We start from the raw sequence: 14,002 nt of genomic DNA, 5'->3' as shown, positions 1-14,002 counted from the left end.
AGGATTGCTCACTCCAGCTCTCGCCCCGCAAAAACGTTAGCGGGAAAGACGGGCAAACGCAGCTCCCTGCGCATCTCTCCGGCTTTGCTTGCCCTTAGAAAGGTGTGCGGAAACGCAGTTTTATACCCGGTTTTCCGTAGTGCTACAATGCTGAGTGTAGGAATCAGCTGGTCCCCGTTTTTGTGATACGTGTGTTTGATCACATCAAGGATCACCGTTTGCTCCCCCCCAGCCCGAAGACAGCAGTTTTCTTTTTGACAACGCCTATTTTTTTTTTTTTTAACTAGGACTATTTTACCTACTCGCACCCTGCCAGGGTGACTTCTGGTGACTTCTCTCCTCGGGGCAGTTTGGCCGAGCCTGGGAACACCCCGTGCTGGCGCGGAGACTGGCCAGGGAAATTCCGTCTGTTTTCATAAAGGAAGTTATGATTCACTCGATAAACCACTCGGCAAATGTATTCTGTGGCTCTAAGGTATTGATCATCCTCTTGAAAACAAACGCCGTCTTTTAGCGAAAAAGGGAGCCTGCAAACCTTGGGGAGCTCTCTCAGTTTGGAGTGTATTAAACAACGTTAAGAAAAGCCTGTTCTGGCGCACACATAAACCCAACGATGACCGTCCTGGTTAAAGACATCAGATGTAAAAGAAAAACAATTTATATGCATAAGCAACCAATCCAAATTAAAAAAAAAAAAAAATATATATTTCTATGTATTACAAGTAATTAGACGTGATTTTTCCCAGTGGTTGCCGCTTCCTGGAGGCTTATAATCCACATCCTTAAAGAAATGTGGTAGCTGAAAGTCTCTGGGCTGATACAGCAGGCAAAGACCAGACGATCGGCAGAATTTGGCAGCAACAGATGTGAAAAGCCTGGGACTGCGATGTGGATAAAATGACTTAAATCTTAGGAATTTAAAATGTGAAACTGACTTAACTGGATCAAAATAATCAATTGAATAGGTATCTGGTATTTAGAAATGAAAATGATGTACAGTTCCTTAATTGGCCGTAGTCTGAGTTTTCTTTAAATTGATTGTTCGCTCCTAGCTTGGGGAAAAAACATCAGCTGGAATGCAGAGGGATTAAGTTTTATTTATTTTCCTTGCTAAGAGCCACATTGTGCAATTTAAAAGGAAATGTCCTTGAAAGATGGGTTCCTTTGTAAACTGTTTCAGCCCTTGTTTGTTTTCAGATGGAAATTAATTTCTCAAAGGCCCCTCCGTGTTAGAAAGCGTGTGTTGATAAGTAAAGAAAAATGAAAAATTGCAACCCGCTAAGATACAGCTTGTTTACAAGATAAAAATCGTCGCATGCGTGCGGCTGAGTTTTGGGTACAGCTCATCTGGTCATTTTGCTGGGGGAAAAAAAAAAAAGGCTGGTAATGATCTTCATTTGCACAGGTGGTAGCGAACGATCAGCAGGAGAACCTCAGACCCAGCTGCTGAGTATCACTAGAATTCTTCATCGTGCTTTCATGGGCTTAACATCGACCTGAAGTGCTGCAGAAGATGCAACCGAGCGTGTCAGCTCCTTGTCGAGCTCGGTGGGTGCAGCTGGGGGTTCTGGTCTGGCCATGTTCCTGTGTCCAGCTGGACGAGATGGCGGTGAGGATGGACGGAGGTGCTCAGAGGCATTTTCACAAAAACTGGGCCCGTGCAGGCATTTCTCACCAGAGTTACAGCTGCACGTAAGGTGGATCTGCTGACCTCCAGGTCCCTGTTTTTTTCTCTTAGGGTTTGGAGCTGGAGAGGAGAATTCAAGGAAGCTGCAGGGTCGCTTTTTCCCTTGGTGTGGACAAGGAATGTAAACTGAGTTCTGAAAGCTGCCTGGCCCTGGAGGCAGGGACTAGGTTTGAGGTGATGTGCTGCTGGTGGGCTGCCGTAATCTTCTCCCCAGGCTTGTTCTCAACGGAAAACACAGCTTTGACCCTCGTGGGGTTTTAGTAGCTGGGTCTGTCTGGGCACTGATGGGTCCTGAATTGTCCCCCGCTGGTTTCAGACACGACTGGGCTCCGCACCTCTTCGTGCGGTGCTTTTGTGGTGGGAACTGGTGGTGCTGGCTGTGGTAGGTCCGCGTTCCTCTGCTGTTGCTCTCTATCAGACCGTGAGATCAAACTTTTCCCCGGGCAGAAAACCGGCACTCAGCCTGTGCTTCGCTCCTCCTGAGGGTCCAGCCCGCAAACAGGCGCTCGGGCCCCTGCGCGAACGAGCACCTGGATGAAATGAAGCCCCGCGCTCGGGCCGTGCCCCGCAGGGCGCCGTGCAACGGGACTCCCGGCTTCCCCAAAGCTCGGGCTTGCTTTCCAGGGGGTTCGCTTTTCTCCTTTTCAGTGACGGACGGAGCGAGGAGGAGAAGGGAGGCTGGCGAGGGGCTGAAATGCCGGGGAGCGGCGGGGGCTGGGTGCCGGGCAGCCCCCGCGGTGGCCACGGCGGGGCAGTGCCGCTCCGCGGACGGGAGCCGGCGGCGGCCGGGGCGGGGGGGAGGCACCGGGGGTGCCTTTCCTGGGGGCTTGGCGAATTTCAGCAGTAGCCGGGGAGTTTTACAGGGAAATAATAATAATAATTTAAACAAAAAAAAAAAAAAACCAACAACCCAACACGTTGGAATTCACCAATGAACTCCGGAGCGAAGCCGCGCGCCAGCGCATCCCCCGCGATGCCGATGCTCTGCTGCTGGTTCGTGGCTGCAAAGTTTGCTGGGGAAAATGGGATTTACATTTACGGGGGATCCGGGATCTGCTCTGACACTGGTATTTTTCTTTCGGCTTGAAAGACTTTCTTCCCCCCCCCCCCCCCCCCCATTTCTTAAAAACCAGGCAGCACAGTCGTCTCCGTTCCCGGTGACAAAGCAATGAGGTGCCACAAAGCTATTCCTTTTTTTTTGTTTGTTTTGTTTTGTTTTTTTGGAGCTTCCCACAGATAAAGATTTATATGATAGAAATAATTTGATCGGGGTCAGGATTTCTGCTCAATATAACTCAAGGGGATTCTGCGAATTGCTTGGATCTGGTGAAATCCCGCTGGGTGCCGATCAACACTGTCCGGCTTCAATCATGGGTCCAGATATTTTTTTCCTCTTCCCTTCTCACAGGGTTTTAAAGCTGAGATATGCAAACAGAGGCCATTGTCAAACACTCCAATTGGGAGACAGCTCTTCGGCTCCTTGAATACAATATCTTTCGCCTTCTTGCATAAATATTTTAATTGCTAATTTGCTGGTCTCATTTAACACAGATTTGGCATTTATCATTTGAATTTAAACTTGTTAAAATTGACAATTTTCTCGGCTACCTATGTTAATAATTTAAAGGGAAAGCTCATTATTAAATTATTATGGGTAATTATTTTGTAACTAGTGTGGAAATTGTCATTTCTGCAGCCTTAAAAGATCCTAGAAGAAGCACGTGTGGATCGATATGGATCAAATCCCAGAAAGCGTAAAGATGCAGAGGAACAGTGTCTTCTCTATAAAATATTATGTGGATGGGGAAAAATATTAAAATTATAATATAATTCTCTATACTTGCAACTCCAAAGCCTTGGAGGCTGGTGAAGCAAAGCGGTGTAGCTGGAGGGCCATTAACAGCCTTTTTCGCTCGGTTTTGGTCTGTTCTGAAGCTGTGGCTGGGAAACCGGTGGGATGGGATTTGGGCGAGCGCACCTTGCGGAGCTCGACGGGAGTGTTGCATACGATACGATGCGATGATTTCTGCGTGTGTGCTGGCTCTTCGTGCAAGGCAGGTGCTGTGGGTCTGCCGGACCCACGGGGCAGCACCCCGCTGCCCTTTGCGTGGCTAGTAGCTCTTCGTCCAGCGCGTCCCTAGCATGTCTCAGGCTCCTGGAATAATGAGAAAAAATGTTTTGCCTTAATTTTTAATTTTTCCACCCGGAAGGTATCAAAAAAAGTGACTACCCCAAATATTAAAGTATGAGGCCCTGCTCTGGCACGGAGTGAAGAACTCTGTTTGCAGAGCCTGTGGCCGGAGAAGACCGCACGGTGCGCCAAGGGAGCACCTGGAGCAGGATCGGGGCTACTGGTAAGAGTTCGCGTCGTTCCTGGGTGGCACTGGTACTTTCTGCTTGGCGAGAAGGTGTCGGGTGGTGGTTAATGCTCCGGATTCCTCCGAAGCAGCGCGTGTGTTTACTCTGAGAAGTGACGCTGAAGTGCGACGAAAAAAATTTCGATTTCCAGAGAGCAAAACCAAAGGCAAGCGAGGGGACCGGATCGTTTCTGCGCACCCTGACAAAGGTGGCGGGCGGTGCTGTTCTCATTTCCCAGAGAAACGCGCTTGTTGGCGTGGCCTTTGTGGCTGCCGTTTGGGATCCGTAACTGCAGCACGCCCAGCTGGCACGCGCCGTACCTGCCGAGACGGCGGGCAGGGGTAGGCTGAGTCCCAGTCTTCCGGGGTTCCCAGCGGCCAGGTAAGCGCTGCTGATCTCAACCAGTCGGTGCTGAGCTTTGCTGGGCAGAAAAAGCCTGTAAATGGTGCAGAGGAGCCTTTCCCTGCCTGCAGCGCCAGACTTCCCATCCCCGGCAGGTGTTGGTGCGGCAGCCGGCGCTGGCGTGTTTCTGCGGGTACGGTGCAGCCCCACGCACCGGCCCCCGCCCCAGCAGCCGCCCCCAGCGCTTGCACAGAAGCACTTTGGCAGAAGCCTGTTGCGTTTGGGCGGCGACGTAGTCATCGTAGAGGTGATTCCCTTAAAAAGGACGTTTTGGGGCGCGAGGCGTGTTACCGCGGTAAGCGACCCCAGCACAGCCCCCCCACCCCACCCCCCAAACCGGCCCTCCCCAGTTTCTCAGTGTCCGGCCAGCGGTCTGCGCAGCTGGATTTAGCCCATCGCAAAAACGCCGAGAACGATGAGGTGAAGTCAAACCCCCTCCCCGCTCCCGCCAGATGGCCCTCACGCTTTTTTTAATTTCACTCTGAACGGCTGGTAAACGCTCCGCAAGCGCTCGGTGAGTTTACGCGGGACGCGAGTCTTCCCGTCGCTTTATTTTGGGAGCGCGGACTCCTGAATGGTGCCAGCGTTCGGGGTGGATGACCCCTTCCCCGCCTTCCTCGGTGGTCCCCCTGGATTCTGGGGTCTGCAGGTCGAGTCCTGAAGGCGAAGCACTGAGGGGCGTCGGGAGGGCGCAGAGCAGGTCCTGGAAACGTTGCTGAGCTGGACCTCGCCCATGTGCGTCACCGACCACGTCCAGCGTGTGCCCCCGGCCCCGGCGCGGATTCGGTGGCAGGCTGGGCTCCGAAACCTGCCAGCAGCCACCAAATTCTGCCTGCGACGCTTTACGCTCTTTGAGAGCAAGGGACGGTTTGGAAGGTACCAATTTTGCCAACAACTTCTTATCCTGGTGATCTCAGAAAAATAAGAAAGGACATTTACTAACTCCTTACCCCTTACATTGACATTTGAGTTTCAACTTTATGGTAGTGTTATAATATGGAGAAATTCAAATAGAACTTTTCAGCTTGCGGAATTGTGAATTTCTGAGTTTTGGCACCAGCATAAACCCATTCTTGACCCTGGATTTCCTAATGTTTGCATCGTCCTCCCTACGCCAGGATCATTTTCCCTGTGAGAACAATACCGGATTTGGCTCCCTCGTACTGTGCTGTTACTGGAGTATTTTAGTGCATTAGCCGGTAGATTTGTTTACGCGCGGAGCGGTTCTGCCCAGCCATCGGTGCTCTAAGCTTTTCCATCTGCACGCCCCCACCCTGACCTTGATCTACCGTAGGGCTGGGGAGGGCTCGTTCGCGCTCCGGCCTCGCAGGCTTTTCTGTCGGGATTAGCTTTAAGGGGCTCAAGCTGTTGAAGGGTTTTTCTCCTGATAAATGGATTGAGACCCGTATTTTAATCTCACGTCATCAAACATTCATCAGATACTCTCGGTCATTACTGACAGAGCCAGGTTTGAACTGGTGACCCAGCAGTAAAAGGTCCCATTAGCAATTTCCTTAAACTGTCAAGTCATTGAATAACACAAATGAAACGCGATGGGATCTTTTTTTTTCCCTACAGGTAAAGGCAGTGGGTTTCTGCCTAATTTTTATTTACCAATGACCGCGTTACCAAAACGCGCTGCGTTGAAGTCTTCATGCTCGCACGTGCCCCAGAGCCATGAAGAGACACGAGGATGGGGCACGTGGCCCGAATGCAGCCCCTCGGCGCAGGGCGGTTGCGTGGTCCGGGGCAGCCACGCAAACTTCGCCCCGTTTTGTTCCCGTGAGGGGGAGAGCGCTGGAGCGTCCCGGCAGCGATTCCCGTCCTCCCCGTGCCACGCCGGCTCCGGGCTGCGCGCGCTGCTCTCCGTAAGCAATAAAAGCGGAGAGTGACAGGCGTTTGGAAAAGCGTCTTTGGCTCACGTCACGCCGTGCTGTTCTTTTACCAGCAATTTTGGTATCCAAGTTCTTTCTCTCTTTACAGAATCATTTGAAGAAATAATGTGTGAGCGGGGGGGGGTTGGGGAAATTACCTCCGGCAGTCATGTTATAATGGCTCTTGCGCTGACAGCCCTTTGGGAACAGTGGCAGCAGCGGGGTAAGTATATATGACATCTTTGTAGTGATAAAGAAACAAATAAATGTTCCCATTAACACTCCATCAGGTCAACAGCTATTCCAGACCAACGCGATGTTAGAGGAACCCGTTTGATTCGTATCACCTAAGACACGCTTCTCCTGCAACACATCTTCTGGAAGGCACATAAAACAGAGGTCCTGCTCCAACCAGGTGGAGTCATTAAAGAATCAGTGAACTTTTTACAAGTTGCTTGAAATACCCTGGCCGGAGTCCAGCTCCGGCGTTGTTGCTGCGTCTGCGTAACTGTTCCTTCATCACACCATGACAATGACTCTGTTTCAGCGCCGGAGGAAGCAATTCCTCCATACGTCGTTTGTGACTCCTTTCGGGAGGCTTCCGAAGGCTTCCTAAGCCCCGCAGTGATGTCGGTGGGGTGGGAAGCCTTACCATCACCGCCTGCTTGGGAAGAACGAGCAGCGTCTGTGCATCATCCGTAACGGGGGGGTGCGCGCGTAGGGAACACGCACACAGGTGCCTGCGCGGACAGGCTGCCCTTCTCCTGGGAAAGTCAGTGCTTGAGCGAGAGCTACGATGTCTCCTTCCCTGCGCAAACGCTAGCTAGTGAAGAACGCTTCCCAAAAAATTTCTGTTCAGAAGAGCGCTTACACACGCTTTAACTCTCCCAAAATGCAGACTTTGAAGCAGGTACAGACTTCCTAACTTAGCACAGGATAACCCAGAGTTCCTAACAAATACGGCACTTTCTTCCTGTTTAACGGGCACCGCCTGGTTGTCTCTTTACCAAAACTTTTGTTACTTTTTCACGCAGGTTGAACGTTTTTGAGGAAAGGCCCTGAAAAGGGATACGAGAAGCCCAGGTGGGTGTCTTTGGTCTGCCTCCAGTCACGCAGATCCTGGACAAAGATAAAACCAAAGAAATCCCCTCTCCTGGGTCGCACAAAGCCAGGGACTTGAACATCGAGTTGTCCAAAGCTCTGGAAAGTGTGTATTAAAGTAAGTATCTCTTTATATCTTAAACTTAATTGCAACCAGGGCACTTCTAGGCTGTTCTGGCAAAGTCTCACTTGTCAATGGTGTGCCTACAGCTCCGGGCAAAATGTCTGAGCCCAGATGATGAACTTAATTCGGCTTCCACTGAAATCATAAAGCTTTCTGATGTTAACACGAATGCCGGAGAAAATCGGTTTCAAAATGGTCAGCGCGAAAAGGGCAGCCAAATCCTGAGCAATCAGGTCCTGGACATAGAGAGCTTCACTCGCCGGGTCGGCAAGTGTTTTGTGTCTCTCTTACCACTCCCCTGTTTGAAGGAGCCTGAGATTTTGGAGTATGCCCTTCGAAAGAGCTCGTGCACCTTTAAAGCTGAAATCCCAAGCTGCAAAGTCCTCGGAGTTTGTCTAAGTGTTTAAAAGGAGATACAGATTCCTGAGTCACTAAAATACTTCCGATAATAGTCAGGCTTGATTCAGCAAAGCGTGTGACAAATTTAGTAGATGTTTAAATCTATTCTATGTAATCTGCTTAAACTCCTGCTCTCAGGGGGAGGGAGTGCATGCCTCTGGGTTTCTCCCTTCCCTCTTAGACGGGAGACGTGTATTTACATCTCCCTGAAGCCAACAGCAGTTGATTGTGTGTTTACATGCTTTGCCGAACTGACAATGTAAAAATCATCGCAAGATTTTGTGTGATAAAATAACCGTAATCTGTCCAGCGGCTGCCAGAATAAACAAATTAACTTCAAGCTAGCCTTAAATCTATTGCGAGCGCTGCCGGGAATGGAAATCCGCAGCCGTCTACAGCGCGGGCCCATTTCCACGGATGCACTGGTCAAAGAGATTTCCGTGGGAGCGGAGGGTGCGTGCCCTTTGCAGGGACACTTCGCCCTTTTTGGCGTGAGCGGGGCTGCCAGGGGGGCGGCGGGAGGCCTTGGCACAGGGAGGGTGGCAGGAGGGGACAGAGCCCTGGGGTCCCTGTGGCCGACAGGCCCCGGGCCCGGGCAGCGCTGGGGTCCAGCGGCAGCCGGGGCAGCAGCGACGCTCCCACGGCCCAATTCACGGCTGGGCAGGACACCGCGCCCCCCCCCCCCCCCCCCACGAAGGACGGTGGCACCCACGAGTGTTCGGGGTGCCCCAACCAGCCCCCCGGCGCCCGGCCGGGTGCCTCTGCACTGTCACTTTGGGGACGCGCATCCCCCGGGGAGCCCCGTGGGACAGAAGGGCGTCGAGGGGGGGCCGTGGGACCTGTCGCCCGTCCGTCCCCCGTGTCCCCCTCCCCACGGGGATCCCTACCCCCCGCCATGCAGCGGCGGCGCCGGCGGGTGCCGTTCCCCCGCGCGGCCGCCAGGTGGCGCCGTGGCCACGCGGCGCGGCGGCCCCCGGCCCCGCCCCCCCTCCCCCGCGGCGGCCCCGGGGGCGATCGGCTCCACCGCGGAGGCGGGGGGGGGGGGGGGGGGCTGGCCTTACTTCCCCCCCCCCCGGCCCGTGAGAGCAGAGCGGGGGAGCCCTCCCCTCTCCCCCGCCGTGCGGCCCCGTGCGGGGCTCGCCCCGACGTGATTCCACAGCGCTGCTCGCCCCCCACCCTCCAGGAGTTGCGGGGTGGGGGGGGGGGGGGGCGGCTCCTGCCCCGGGCGGTAACGGGGTGAGCTCGAAGGGATGCGCCTCGTATCCCTCCCGTTCCAACCTTCTCCTCCCGATGAGTCCCCGGGGGAGGGTCCGCTCCGCCGGGCTCTCGCTGCTGCCTGACAGCCCCCCCTGCCCCGGGGCCCTGCACACCCCCTTCCCCCCCGCACAGGTCTCCACCTTCCACCCCCCACCTCGCAGGCCAGGCGGGCAAATGCTTCCCTCAATGCCCCGCTGCTCCCGACCCGCAGGGGTTAACGTTGCCCCAGGGCCGGCGGCCTCCCCCTGCCCAGGGGGGAGCCCCCCATCATGTCATCCTGGGAGGGGGTAACCCAGGGGTCCCCAGCCCTCAAGGGATGGGGGGGCAGGAGGATGAAAGCTCCTGGATGAAACATTTCCGTCTAGGTCGACTGCTGCTGCTGCATGGCAGCTAGGGTAAAAGTGGGGTCCTGTCATCACCGTGCAGGGGGCAGACCCTTCTCTCTGGTCCCAGAGGCAACTGGGCTTCTTCCTCCTGAACAGGGCAAGCACAGCATCGTATCCCGATTCTCAGTCCCCTGAGCCTTTTTCTCCTCTTCTCCTTCTCCCCAGGAGCAAGCCAGGTAGGAGGAATAAAACACCCCAAGTAGCCGAACTGTGTCATCACCTGCCGGGGCGGGCATTGGATTGATCTGTGGATGGAGAGTCTTTGGATCGAAACAGGAGCCTGTTGGCTGTGAGGACAATATTCATGAAAAGCGTCTTTGCTGGGGAGGATACGAGTGAACCGTTCCCAAACCCTCAAGCCCCTTCCACCTCTGCATCAGCAGAAAGCGCAGGTACGTGCTCAGACTCCAAGTGCTCTGCTTTCAGTCCCACCTTGAGAGGAGAGGCTGCTTTTCCCTTTCCCCCCATCGGCATGGGTCCGGTGTTCATCTGCTTTCTCCCAAGAAGGGCAGGAAGGAGCACGGTCCCTTTGGGGGTGCCTCGTCCAGCTGCAAAGGTCAGGGAGGAGGGAGCAGAAGGCTTTTCTCTCAAAAATTCCCATTTCCAATCACTTCTTCCCTCCCTTGGGGTCTGGGCGGAGGGAAGCGGGGCCTGACCGTCCCCCCCTGTGCCGGGAGCCCCGGGGCAGAGTGAGCGGGGACTGGAGGCAGGAGGAGGGAGTTGTCCTGGATAAACTCCAGGTCAGAGGCGAGAGGGGCCTTGGGCCCATTTGGACACCGCCTCAGGGAAGGGGAGAGGCCTTTCCCCACCAGGAGAGTCCTGCGCTCCGGGACCTCAGTCTCCAGCCTCATAGAGTGTGTGTTGGTCCTCAGGAGTCCTTCCATGCCCCCCTTGTTCAAAGACCTCAAAACTCGTTCCCCGGGAGCCCTGTTTTCTCCTGTATAGGATGAGTAAGCCAGGGCCAGCCCTTTCTTCCTCCTTTCCCATCCGCTGACATTTGGATCCCGGCATTGCCCCATCCCTCATATCTGTCGTGACCAGGGACACTGAGACCATGTCCCGGCCCTGTTTGTGAGCTGCCCTTGCCCACGCTGCAAAGTTGCAGCTTATGGGTTCGCGTTACGCGGGGTGCAATCCACGGCTCAGCCGTGCGGCTCTCGCTCGCTTTGGGAGCGACGCGTTTACTCACCCCTGGGAGTAAATCACAGCCTGCAAGTCTGCGTGTGTTTTATTCTGCATTGTACGTTGAGAGCATTTCACTCGGGCTGGCGGGGAAGCCTCGCTCCAATGTGCCCGCGTTTCCCTCTGCAGCAAAGCCTTTAAGCGCCGAGTCCCAGCCGGCCCACCGCGGACTCCCCCGTGGCAGGCGGCGGAGTGTCCTCCAGCTCCGTTTGCGGCGCTGGGGAAAGGACAAACCCAGCTCTCCGCATGAATACGCTCCGGCCTCATACCCGGCGGTAGGCGTGCAGGAGCGGCAGTCGGCGGAGTGCGGTGGCGTTGGTCCAGAGACCAGACCCAGGTGGTGTGGAGAAAGTGAGTGCTAAAGGCAACTGGGAATTCTTTAAAATAAAAGCCCCGGTACGCTACAGTTGGCCTCTGCAGGCTGGATGGATCACACAAGTCTCCTCGCCTGCCGCCAGCTCTTTTTTTTTTTTTTTTTTCTTTTCCCCTCTCTCTTTTCCCAAAGTCCTGACTTTCTCACCCCCTCCTTGTTTCAGCTCTGCTTTTCTTTTCTGCTTTTCTTTCACACTCCTCCTGTGGGGGTCGAGCCAGTGTTTAACTCTTTCGTCCTTGCTGCGATTAGCCAGTGGCTTTGAGACAACCCGCGAGCCCCAGGTGGGACTTATCTCCCCCAGCCCTCACAGGAGCCCCCAGGAGCTTGCCCGTGTGTTGGGCACAGGGGCGCGGGTGTGTATGTGCAAGGGGGAACGCAGTGGAGAACTTGTCACTTTTATTGTCGTGGCTGGCTGTCCCCGCCCGGTGGAGGTGCCCTCAGACTGCTGCTGGGATGCTGTTCCCTTCAGCATCCAGGAAAAGGCATGGAAACGGTCCCCTGATCCCCTGAACAGATTTGAAGGGCAAAATCTGCCAACTGCTCGGTGTATTGATTCAAATGCATTATTCCTCCCTGGGCAGATCCTTGCCCTGGGAAAGGAGTGATCAGTGCAGGTGCAAATAGCTTTTAATTGCAAAATGTATCTCACCATGGAGGCATTTAGGCTGGATATGATACAAGCGATCCGGCAGCAGCCTGAAGAAGACCAATAAGGCAGAGCACTGCAGGGGCCAAACTACTCCTATGCAATACCTATGGTGTAAATATTCATGTGTGGCTGCGTGTCTGTGTTCTTCCATCTATCCCCGAGATATGACACAGTAGGATTATGTGAAGATTCAAATATCACCTGCAGGGAATGTGAAAACTTGCTCTCTGTAACTGTGTTCCTATGTGGGAACGCAGCATACTTTGGCTGCGGGTGTTTTCTGTGTGGACTTGCCTAAAGCCAAGGATCGGGCGCAGATTCTCGGTGCTGGCAGCGGGCTGTGCGCCTGCTTGTGAGGCAGAGCTCTCTAGCCGTGGTTTAGCTGGGTGCTCAGGCGGCCGTTGCTCACAAAGTGATGTACAGGTGGCTGGAAGAGGGTCCTGTAGAGTTGTCGGACAGCCTTAGGCTGCCTGTGGAGCCGTGTACCGCTGCCTACAGCGTGTCCTACCTGGGATGCCTGTTCTCCGGGCCAGCTCCGGGGCCCTTCTCTGTGCTCCGGATGGGGTGTTTGCCGGCTCGGCACGGCCCGGTGGGCTCCGCTGCCCCCCGCGGGGCTCCGCGCAGCCCCTGGAAGGGGCGGACAGGAGCTGCGGGAGCAGCCGCCCGCCCCGCCGTCCCCCGCCGCTCCCGGGGCAGCACCTTCCGCACCTCGCGGTGGGGGAGGGAGGGGCACGGGAGCAATTCAGAGATACCTCGGACGCTTCAGAGGTTAACCGGGGTCAGGGGGTGTCCCCCTCGAGCCTCCGCGGCGTGACATCGCCCTGGGGAGGGCGAGTAGCCCGGCTTGCCGGGGTGCACCGCCGGGTTTTGTTTTATGTGCAAGGCTGTGTTTGGGGAGGTGTCACCCAGGCAGACGGCAAAAGCCCGGGGCGCAGTGCGGGGTGGGGGCGCGGCAGCGCAGCGACTTGCGCGGGGGAAAGGATGGGGGTTGATGCCGGGAGAGCGGCGGGTCGGGGAGCCCGCGGGGAGGTGCGGACACTGCGCCCGCTCCGCCGCCGCGCAGCCAGCCCCGCGCTTCCCCAGCGAGGGCAGGAATCGGTTTTATTATTATTTTTCCTTAGGAAAAAAAAAAAATAATTGACTTCCTAGAAAAAAAATATCGGACTTTCTCCATGAACTGTCCCGTTCGGAAATCGCGTGCTTTTGCCGCAAAGCAGCGTACCGCTGCCCGGGGACGGGGCAGGAACCGGGGCGAGCGGTGGGGGTTCGGCGGGGCTTTGGGGATGTGCAGCGGGGAAGTTGGAGGAACGCGGGGCAGGTCCGGCCCCAGGCGCGTTTCCAGCGGCGTTTGCTGCGGGGACAACCCCGCTGCGGGCGGCCTCCTCTCCCTCCCTTCGGGCAGCCGGGCTGGGGGGCGGCAGCCTGGCCCCGGGGGAGTGGGGAGGGCTCGGCCACCCTCGTAATTAGCGCTGCCGCTTGTCCCCGCCGGCTATGGCTGTGCGGGAGGGAGGGGGGGGCCGCTGCGGGGCGCCCCTCCGGGGGAAGGGGGTCCGTGCCCCCCCCCCCGGTTGTCCCCACGCGTGTACCTGGCGGGGGGCAGCCCGGGCGAGCGGCGCCGCCGCCTCGTTGATGAACAAAGGCGCGATCGTGTCTGTATTAACGCCCCCCCCGTACCCCCCCCATCCCCACCCCGGGGGGGGGCTTCGGGGCAACTTTCCCCCGGGCCGGCCGGGGCGCCTGGGCGGGGCTATGCTAACGAGGGGGGCGTGGCCTCGCCCCCGCGGCGGCCACTCGCGGGTTGCCATTGGCTGCGGCGGCGCCGCGGGGGCGGGGCTGTGTGTGTGCGGAGGGCGGGGGGGAGCGGTGACGCGATGCAAATGAGGGGGGCGTGGCGGCGAAGGCCCCGCCCCCCGCCCGCCGGGGCTGCGGGGCTCGTGTTCGGCGGCGGGGACAGTCAAAGTGGCTCCCATAGGGAGAGACGGCGAGTCTGCCCCGGCGCTGCGGGAGAGGGAGGGGGCGCGGGCACCGGGAGCCCCAGGGTCTCCCTCCGTCCGTCCGTCCGTCCATCCGCACCGCCGCCGCGGGTGCGCCCCTCTCGCTCCCTTCCCGGCGTGCGCCCGGCTCCGGCAACTCGCTTCCTGCGCGGCTGAAGGAGGGAGGAGAGAGCGCTTCGGCTGGGAGAGGAGAGAAGAAAGAGGGAGAAAAGAAAG

General features: G+C 56.5%; 1 protein-coding gene across 1 annotated transcript in view; it reads left to right on the top strand.

Moving 5' to 3' along the window:
- The first annotated feature begins 9,961 nt into the window (after window positions 1–9,961).
- EBF1 (EBF transcription factor 1) overlaps window positions 9,962–14,002 on the top strand; it is a 287,079-nt gene continuing 283,038 nt past the window's right edge. Inside the window, exon 1 of the mRNA XM_063349000.1 lies at window positions 9,962–9,980. The gene's annotated coding sequence lies outside the window, so the exon portion shown is untranslated. The remainder of the gene's footprint in view (window positions 9,981–14,002) is intronic.

The sequence above is a fragment of the Chroicocephalus ridibundus genome, chromosome 11, assembly GCF_963924245.1.
Source record: "Chroicocephalus ridibundus chromosome 11, bChrRid1.1, whole genome shotgun sequence".
In the NCBI taxonomy this organism is placed as follows: Eukaryota; Metazoa; Chordata; class Aves; order Charadriiformes; family Laridae; genus Chroicocephalus; species Chroicocephalus ridibundus.
This window is presented reverse-complemented; position numbering and strand designations above follow the sequence as displayed.